The following is a 9197-nucleotide window of genomic DNA, read 5'->3' on the forward strand; positions in this document are numbered from 1 at the left end:
TCTCAGGGAAGCTATGAGGAAAGTACTTTGTAAATCTTAAAGCACCTAAGAAATGTGAATCCTAGTTATTAAGAGACTCTTTCACTCGTCTCTGAAGGTGGCAGAGGCGAGGCTCAGGACCTGTTGTAAATGATCTAAGCACACCCATCCTGCAAATCTCTCTATGTGTGTGTCTCTGCCTCATTCAGTGTGCATCTCTCTCTCCCTCTGTCTCTTTCACTTTCTCATTACCTCTTGCTTTCTCCCTCTCTCCAATCTTTCTCTTCCTTGGGGAAAGGGGGACTCCCCTGCAAACTCTTCTGCTAAAGAGGGAGGCCCAATGCCTACCCCATAGCTTCCCAATGAACCTTCAAAGTCCTCCATGATCATCAAGCAACAGGAAGCTCCTGATGTGAATAGATTGGGCTGGATCTGACCCAAAGAATATTGTTTTGGTCCATCTGCTGGTGTTGCTGGCATGACCGGATGCTGCTAGACCAGCAGGGATTCCAGGCAGTGTTTTGACTGGTTCCTTTCTGTTTATTGGAACCCCAAACTCTGAAAAATGGCTGTGATCTCTCCAGTCACACAGGAAACCCAGTCAATCCCCCTGGCCCATCCTGTCCCAGCCCCCTGCTTCAGAAGCATCATCGTCCTAGCTACCATGGGAGCCTGGGGGTCCACAACTAGTCATAGTGGCATGATCTGTAGGGAGGAGGGGGAGGTCACTGTGCCTTATGCATTGATGAAATAGAGCAGAGCATTGAGCTCTCCAGCCAGAGGTGCTGGCCTTGACTGATCAAAAATATGGGAAAAGAAGGTGGAGTAGAAAGGAGAAACATTAGGGGCTCAAGCCTGCGTCCAAGGAATGAGGTATGGGAGCTGTTTCCTTCTTTTATTTGGGTGGGCATTTTAATGTATTCATCTCCTTCCAATCTCCTGGGCCTTCCATTAATTAAATAATTGATCAACAAGCATTTATGTAGCACCTACTATGTTATATCCTTGGCACCAAGAGTATGATGATGGGTTAGTGGGCCCCATTCACATAGTCAAGCTTTTCTCCTATCCCAAACCTCTCCCTAATTAGGAAATACCAGGTTCCTTGATTGAGACAAGGAAGGTGTCCCTGTCTACTTATTTGTCCAAATTCTGGTTCCAATTCCCAGAAGTCATAACTTCTCTCAGCCTTCAGTCCTTGGTTCTGGAGCCCAACCTAGTTCTAGGGAACCAGTGGCCTCTGTTCCTTGGGAGTCGTTGGGAATGATCTCACTGTAGGGGAATTCCTATTGGAATTCACCAGTCTGTCTTGGACTGGCCTGACCAGTCCACTTTTGGTTATCTTCACTATCAGATCCCCAGGCTAGGAGTCGCCCAAGCAAATCATTCATTCACTCATTCTACCAAGTCTTTAATGACAGCCTGCCATGCAGAGTCTGAAGTGCCTCACTTCAAACTCACTCAGTCCAGAATGAATTCCCTTTTCGATACTGCATCTCCCCCTAAAATTCTCTTCTTTGGGTGAAAAGTACCTTCCTCAGGTCAGATTTGAACCCTGGACCTCCCATTTCTAGGCCTGGCTCTCTATCGACTGAGCCACTTAGCTGCCTCATGACTTGGTATCATTTTTCAGGAAGTTAATATAAAGAATGAATCAGAGCTGGAAGGAAACTGAAGGAACACCTAGTCCAATCCCCTTGTTTTCTATATAGTAATAATGTGTATCATTTAAATATTGTTGTAATTATAATAGTATTTATATGTCACTTTAAAGTTACATAGGTTATCTCATTTGATCTTCACAACAACACTAGGAAGTAGGTGCAATTATCCCCATTTCACAGATGAGAAAATTGAGATTGAGAGGTTAAGGTCTTTGCCCAGAACTACCAATGGAGTAAGTATCTAAGGAAGAATCTGAACTCAGATCTTCCTGAGTCAAAGTCCAGCACCCCATTTATTCTTCCACCTATCTGCCTATGATATGAAACCCCAGAGCAGTAAGTGGCAGAATCAGGATTCACATCCAGACTCTCTGACTCCATCTGGCCCTGGAGATCCCCCACGTCTCTACTGAGCAGAGGGAATTCATTCTATTGCATTGTCTGTCCTCTAGAAATCATGTTGGTCCCTGCAATAAATCTGAGGCCAGCAGGCTCACAGGCTTGTTTCCATTTCCATCATCATCAGAGGCATTGTATATCTTGTTCTCCTGGCTCTCTACATTCTCTGAATATACACATTTGAAAAACTGTAAACAAGTTAGGGAAGTTTAGGGTTTCGATACACAATAACTTGTTTTATTCTCATCTGTGTGTTTGGATATTTGTTACTGATGGTTACCAAGTTTATAATAAATACAAACAACCTTAAGTCCTGCTTCTCAGGCATGGAAGGCTTCTTCAGTGCCTTGCTGTCCCTCCACTCAGGAAATCGTGGCTCAGAAAGCAGCCAGGTGTCAGTGAGGCATTCTTTCAGGAGTATGGAGGAAAGCTGAAGTCAAGAGCCTGTCGGTATCTCCCCAGGGTGAGGACCCTCTGAGGAGCAGGAATGCTACAGCCTGGATCAGAGGTCATACTCCTTCAACCACACATAACCCCCTCCCCAGGAACATAGCGTGGCAAAGCAACACAGCCACTGAAGGGCCCCTTCTTTCCTATGCTTCTTAAAGATAACTTGGAGTTGGGTTTGAGTTGCCCATTCTCTGCTCCAAGATGATGGAGTCAATCTATTTCTGTTCCAGACTTTTGATTTCATAAGTGTTTAGAACATTTGGTATGGAAACTCCCTTTCCAAATGCAGATCAACAGTGCTAGTCATAGAGAATTGATTGGGGTTGGGGCACTGAAAAGATTAGGTGACCTGCCCAAGGTCACACAGCTAGTATGTGTAAAAAATAGGTCATGAACCTTTTTTTAAAAAAAAACCTTTATCTTCTTTTCTAGTAACATCTCTAAAACAGAAGGGCAAGAACTAGGCAATTGGGTTAAGTATCTTGCCTAGAGTCACACATCTAGGAAGTGTCTGAGGCCAGGTTTGAACCGAGGATCTCCTATCTCCAGGCCTGGTACCCTATCCACTGAAGCCACCTAGCTGCCCCATAAGACTCAAGCTAGCTCTATCATATTGTACTGCTTGTTAGCAGACTGCTGCTGCTGTTCCTCAGGGATCTGATGAGGATAATTCTGGAAGCATGATGTGTGTTTAGAGTCAGATGAAATGAGGAGGGTGATTAGTGCTTTCACTCAGGGCCCTCCATTTTAAGGAATGCAAATTTGACTCAATCCATAGCAATCATAGAAGCCTCTATGAAGAAATGAATGAAAAACCATTTATCACAGGTCAGGCCCTGTGCTAAATGGTGAGAATAAAAATACAAACAAGCCCGACAGTCCCTACCTTCAAGAAGCTTATGTTCTGACAGGGGAAGAAAACACACAGAGGGGAGTAGTGGCTGGGGAAGACTAGTATTTTAGAAAATGAAGTCAGAGCAGATGGCAAAAGGAGTCACAGGGCAAGTGACTGACATGTCCTTTCCAAGAATAGTGGTGTTGGCTTGACTGCTATTCTCAGAGTTGAGTCAGAAAGAGAATTGCCGTAGGGGTGAAGGTTACTCGTGTCATGAAAACAGCTAGTATCATGGTGGGATTGTGTCTGGATAAGATAGGGTGAACCTTCATGGATCTAAGGCCCACCTTGAGATTTGGAGGCTGGAAGGGGACAGAAAAGTCTGCTTTGCTCAGAATCCAATTCTTAATTAGACTGAAATGTAATCCTTAGCCCTCAATGGCCATATTCCTCTGATGCCTCACAGTAACATGGGATGTCCCTTGGTGATGGGATTCTTGAAGGCTCCTCAGGGGAACACAAGTTCAGGTTGGCCTTCCTATCAAGCTGGAGGGGCTCTGAGAATGGGTCAGATCTGTCTTTCATTATGAATCTACCTGGAACAGGGCAGAGAAGCTCCTCCCTAGAAGCTGGCCACTAAGCGATGCATTGTGGGATCTTGGGAACTCATTGAAACCTCTTCTACCACATGGAGTGATGATGGACTCAGAGAATCCGAACAAATCCTGGAAGAAATAAGAAAGCAAGACCTCCCCCAACCCTAAGACATCACTCACTGTTGAGAAACCAAAAGGAGAAAAGACTTCAGAACCTTGACCAATGCAGCGATTGATTGCACAACTTCAGGTGACCAAATGGGCTTCCTTCCTCTTGGCAGAGAGGTGGAGGGCTAGGAGGGTGGGATGAGCCATATTCTCAGACAAGGCCAACATGTAGATTTCCTTTTCTTAATTAATTACAAGGGAGGGCTTTGGGGAGTTATGAGAAGGAAGGAGGACACAGTGATAGAGATGTCCAGGAAAGAATGAGAAATACACGAATGAAACATTTAAAAAGTACAATGAAAAGAGCAGAAGAAAGTTCATTTGGGGACGAAGACAAGAAGGGCAATGTCGGTGCTATCAGTCAGCCAGTTAGCAAGCATGGATGAAGTATCTACCTTCTCCTGCCAGGCCCTGTGTTAGAGGGTGGGGATGCAAAGAAAGGCAAAAGACAGTGCTTGCCCTCAAGGAGCTCCCAATCTAATGGAGAAGACAACATGCAAACAACCATGAAGAAGCAAAATATAGACAGGATAAACTGGACAGAACCAACTAAAATTAAAGAGGATTAGGAAAAGACTCCTTGTAGATTTTTGGCTAGGACTTGAAGGAAGTCAGAGAAGCCAGGAAGCAAGAATGAGGAGGAAGAGAATTCCAGGAAGGGGGCATAAGGTAGAGAGTGAGGAGATGGCAAGTCTTGGGGAAGGAACAGTAAAGAGACCAGTGTCACAGGACATACTTTGGGATGAGAGGAAAGAGAAGAATGATAGCTTTACATATAATCCTTGGCCCCCCTCTTCTTTATATGTGGAAAGATTTATGTGTTGATGTTTGCCAAATTGATAATAAATTAAGTTTTAATTAATTTAAAGAGAAAAACAACGAATAAAAGGAAGAATCTCAGTTGTGTTGAAAGATAAAAAGCATTCAAACCTCCCATGGGAGAGGGAAGGTCATGGAGGGAGAAGAGAAAAGACAAGAGGACCAGCCCTGAGGAAAGGGAAAGAGGGGATCCAAGTTCAGTGGCCTCAGATGGAGCAACAGGAATGCGAGAACTGGTCATAGTAATGTTATTCCTAATAATAATAGTTCACATTTTACAGATGAAAAAAACCCTACCCCACCCAGAGATGGAAAGACTTACAAGAAGTCATATACTTAATAGGGGTCCTATCACCCAGCTCTTTAAAGACAGGATCATTTTTGATTCTTAGTAGAGTCTGATTATTTCTGTTTTATAAATGGGGAAACTGAGGCAATGAGATTAAATGACTTGCTCAGGGTCATACAATTTATAAGTCTCTATGATGGATTTCTCTTTAAAAAAACAAAAACAAAAAACCCTTACCTTCTGTCATAGAATCAATCCAAAGTATTGACTCCAAGGCAGAAGAGTGGTCAATGCTAGGCAATTGGGGTTAAGTGACTTGCCCAGGATCACACAACTAGGAAATACCTAGGGTCATATTTGAACCCAGAACCTCCCATCTCTAGGCCTGGTTCTCTATCCATTGAGCCACCTAGCTGCCCCTGTGATGACTTTCCAACCTAAGTCTTCTTGAATTTAAGTCATTTAAAATGTACTACTAGGGGCAGCTGGGTAGCCCAGTGGATTGAGAGTCAGGCCTAGAGACAGGAGGTCCTAGATTCAAATTTGGCCTCTGACACTTCCCAACTGTGTGACTCTGGACAAGTCACATGACCCCCATTGCCCACCCTTACCACTCTTCCACCTAGGAGCCAATACATAGAAGTTAAGGGTTTAAAAAAAATGTACTACTATATTTTTTATATCACTTTCATTTCTAGGTATGTCCTTTTCTCATCTTCTACTTGACCTTTATAAAATAAACTAAAAAGAGGAGGAGGAAAAAGCAGTCCATACTTCCTAGCTGTATGACCCTGGGCAAGTCACTTAACTCCAAATGCCTAGCCCTTGGAACCAATACTAAAGTATCAATTCTAAAACAGAAGGGAAAGGTTTAAAAAAAAAAAAAAAGCTACTCTAGCTTACCAGTGATCAGTACAGTCTAGGAGATTTTCTTTCACCATCAATTAAACTTAAGTCATGTTTTCCTTTGAAATGATAGGGATGAGCATAGGATTAGACAGTTTTTAAAACTAGTTTTATATAAAGCTAGGTTCATCTTGCAGTGAATATTTTCCATACTCTGGCAGGCAGAGTTCAAATTCATTAACCCTTGTTGTCCATTTAAAGAGTGGATTGAGAGATGGGAAGTCCTGGGTTCAGATCCAGTCTCAGACACTTCCTAGCTATGTGACTCTGGGCAAGTCACTTAACTCCCACTGCCTAGCCCTTATCACTCTTCTGCCTTAGAACCAATATATAACACACTATTGATTCTAACACAGAAGTAAGGACCTTAAAAAAAGATTGGATGGTCAATTTCTACTTTTCTTGAGCAAACAGATGAACTAATTTCAAGAGTTGACTTAAAAAAGAAAATGGAGATGAGAAGTGATTCAATCCATCTTTCACTAAATAAATGTCATTGTGCTCTTCTTCCAACCCTTGACCCAAAAAAGGTCCCACAATTTATTCAAAACTCAAGGAAGTAAAAGAGAATAGTTATTGTTGCCCATTTTAAAATGCCCCCAATTGCAGGGGTCATATCAACCTAAAACACTGAAACTTGATTCCCTGAGCTAAAGGAAGGTCCTTACTGCAGCTCATCGGTCATATGGATAGTCTCATATAGTGCTTCCATGCCTGGCTGACTGATTCTCTGCCACCACCAGAATGCTTTTCCTCTCTGAAAACACCTCTAAACTCTTCACCACTCATTGGAATATTGACATTTACAGTACCACAGTCTGATCCTTTGTTTGGGTCCAAGCCATCAAAAGACTGCTCAAATCCTTTGCAAAGATACTGCTTGAAAGATTTTGTTTTACTTCATTATTCCATATATAGAACTATTTTTCATTCTTGAATTTTAAGACAAGAGATAAATAAATTTCTCTTTATGCACAATAGGTGCATCATGGCCAAGACTGGTCATGATTGTTAGTTCTACCCAATTTCCCTAGCAACTATAGTCTTTCCATCACAGACCTCTAAACTACCTTGCTTTTTGGCTCATTCCATTCCTTGAAGGAATATGTTTACTGCCTGTTTGGTGTAGAGAGGTCCATAGAGAATATTCAAGTTCCATAGATTTCCAACGTGAAGTTGTGCATATACCTTTAGAAGTTTACCCGCAACCTCTTCGCGGATGCTTTCATGCAAAAAGTCACCTAGCAATTGTACATCGATGGCCTCCTGTCCCCACAACTACAAAGAGATGGAAGAATAACTAGATCAAGTCTGCATCCCTGAAAGCAATAATAGCATTGTGTAGTAGGGAAAAATTAGATATTATATAGATATATATTAAGGTGTGGTCACCAGGAATCAGTCGGATCTAGATTGATTCCATAATTAAAACAGACCCAAGTCAGGACCAGCGGAGGTCCAGACTGAGTGAAAATTAAAAGATTCATTAAATTAGGCTACTGGCCACAAGGCCTTAGCAATTAGAGAGGCAAAGAAGCCTCCTTGAGGCAGAGACTCTCGAAACACCAAGGTAGGCCAAAAGAAGTCAGCCTAACTTACCCACCTGACAATTCAGAGGGGAAGCTGCCTGAGGTCTCAGCTGAGATCCTTCAGCACCAAGTTCAAAGTGCGAACTGCCTCAACAGGAAGTTACCATCATATTTAAAAGATAGCATCTTTCCTCACTTCCTGGGGATCCACCTCTAATTCGAGTGGACAAATGGCAGCCTCTACACTGATTTGGACTGCCCAAAGGGCAGTCCCTTGTTCTTGATTTGTTACTTATTGTCATGTGTGGGTAACTCATCTCCCCTCCCCACTAAGGGAAGTGGAGATGACATTATCTCTGGTGGCTAGAGTTTAAACTATGAATGGGCTTGAGCTAATTCTATTTACACAATTGTTTCCACCAAGCTCTAACAAACTTCTCTCACACCTTTCCTGTACCATGACTGCCACCAATTTCCCCACTTGGATACTTCCTGTAAAGGACAACAGACAGATCTGCTCGCTCATCTTTGGCCATTGCCATGCCAATATCTGCCCCTCCATGTATCATGGAACGGATTGTACCAGGTAGATATTATTGTCTTCCAAAACTTTGCCTACCATCTTGGTGACAGCTATGCTAATGAGAGAAGTTGTTGGTGCCCCCTTCCATAGGCCAACAACATTCCCACAGATCAGAGCAATGGTGTTGTTCCCGCCTAACATAGCCACTGAGAAAGTGAATGCATTGGTAATGCCAACTAGACCCAGATCCCATTGTTCACTGAAGGCATGGCCTGGTCTTTCAGAAGGCAAAAGGAGTCCCTCCAATCATTTGAGATAAACCAAAAGCATAATCATAGACATCCACATACTCCTGAATTTCTCCAATGCCTTCCGTCAAGATTTTTCCCATCTCCAAAGATACCAAGTTTCCTTTGTTTTCAATTCTTTGAGTCCCAGCTCTTTCAACTGGCATACTGGGGCTGATAGATCAGCAAGGTTGACATGATGGCAGCAGAGTACTTCCAAGATCTTTAGATCTTCTTCCTTCCTATAATGACTTATGGAGAAAGAGGAAGATTAGGAGCAGTATAATTCATGTGAAGAGTTTTGCAAACTGGGGTACTATCCAGGTATGTTATCACTACTACTACTACTACTACTACTACTACTACTACTACTACTACTACTACTACTACTACTACTACTACTACTACTACTACTATATTACTACTGCTGCTGCTACTGCTATTACTGCTGCTACTACTACAGAACCACTACTGGTACTACTACCAAGGATAGCTTTCTCCTAGTGGAGAAAGAAGGTGAATAGTTGAATAGCCACCATCCTGTCTCTGGGTGACTTTCCACCATGTCATACTTCCCAATCATTGCCATGCCATGTCACCTATGCTCTGGTCTTCTCCTCCTCCCATTAGAACTCAAACTCCTACCCCTAATGCGGTGGGCTCTGATGGGTGATTTTTCACCTCATCTCACTCAGTTCCAGCCCACTGTGCAGTGTTGGCACTTCCAGGTCATCCCCAAGTCATGCTGCCATG

The 9197-nt window shown here is 42.9% G+C and overlaps 1 pseudogene; it reads right to left on the reverse strand.

Moving 5' to 3' along the window:
- Positions 1–6717: 6717 nt before the first annotated feature.
- LOC123250089 lies at positions 6718–8611 on the reverse strand (annotated as a pseudogene).
- Positions 8612–9197: the final 586 nt, after the last annotated feature.

This window comes from Gracilinanus agilis, chromosome 5, assembly GCF_016433145.1.
Source record: "Gracilinanus agilis isolate LMUSP501 chromosome 5, AgileGrace, whole genome shotgun sequence".
Lineage (NCBI taxonomy): Eukaryota > Metazoa > Chordata > Mammalia > Didelphimorphia > Didelphidae > Gracilinanus > Gracilinanus agilis.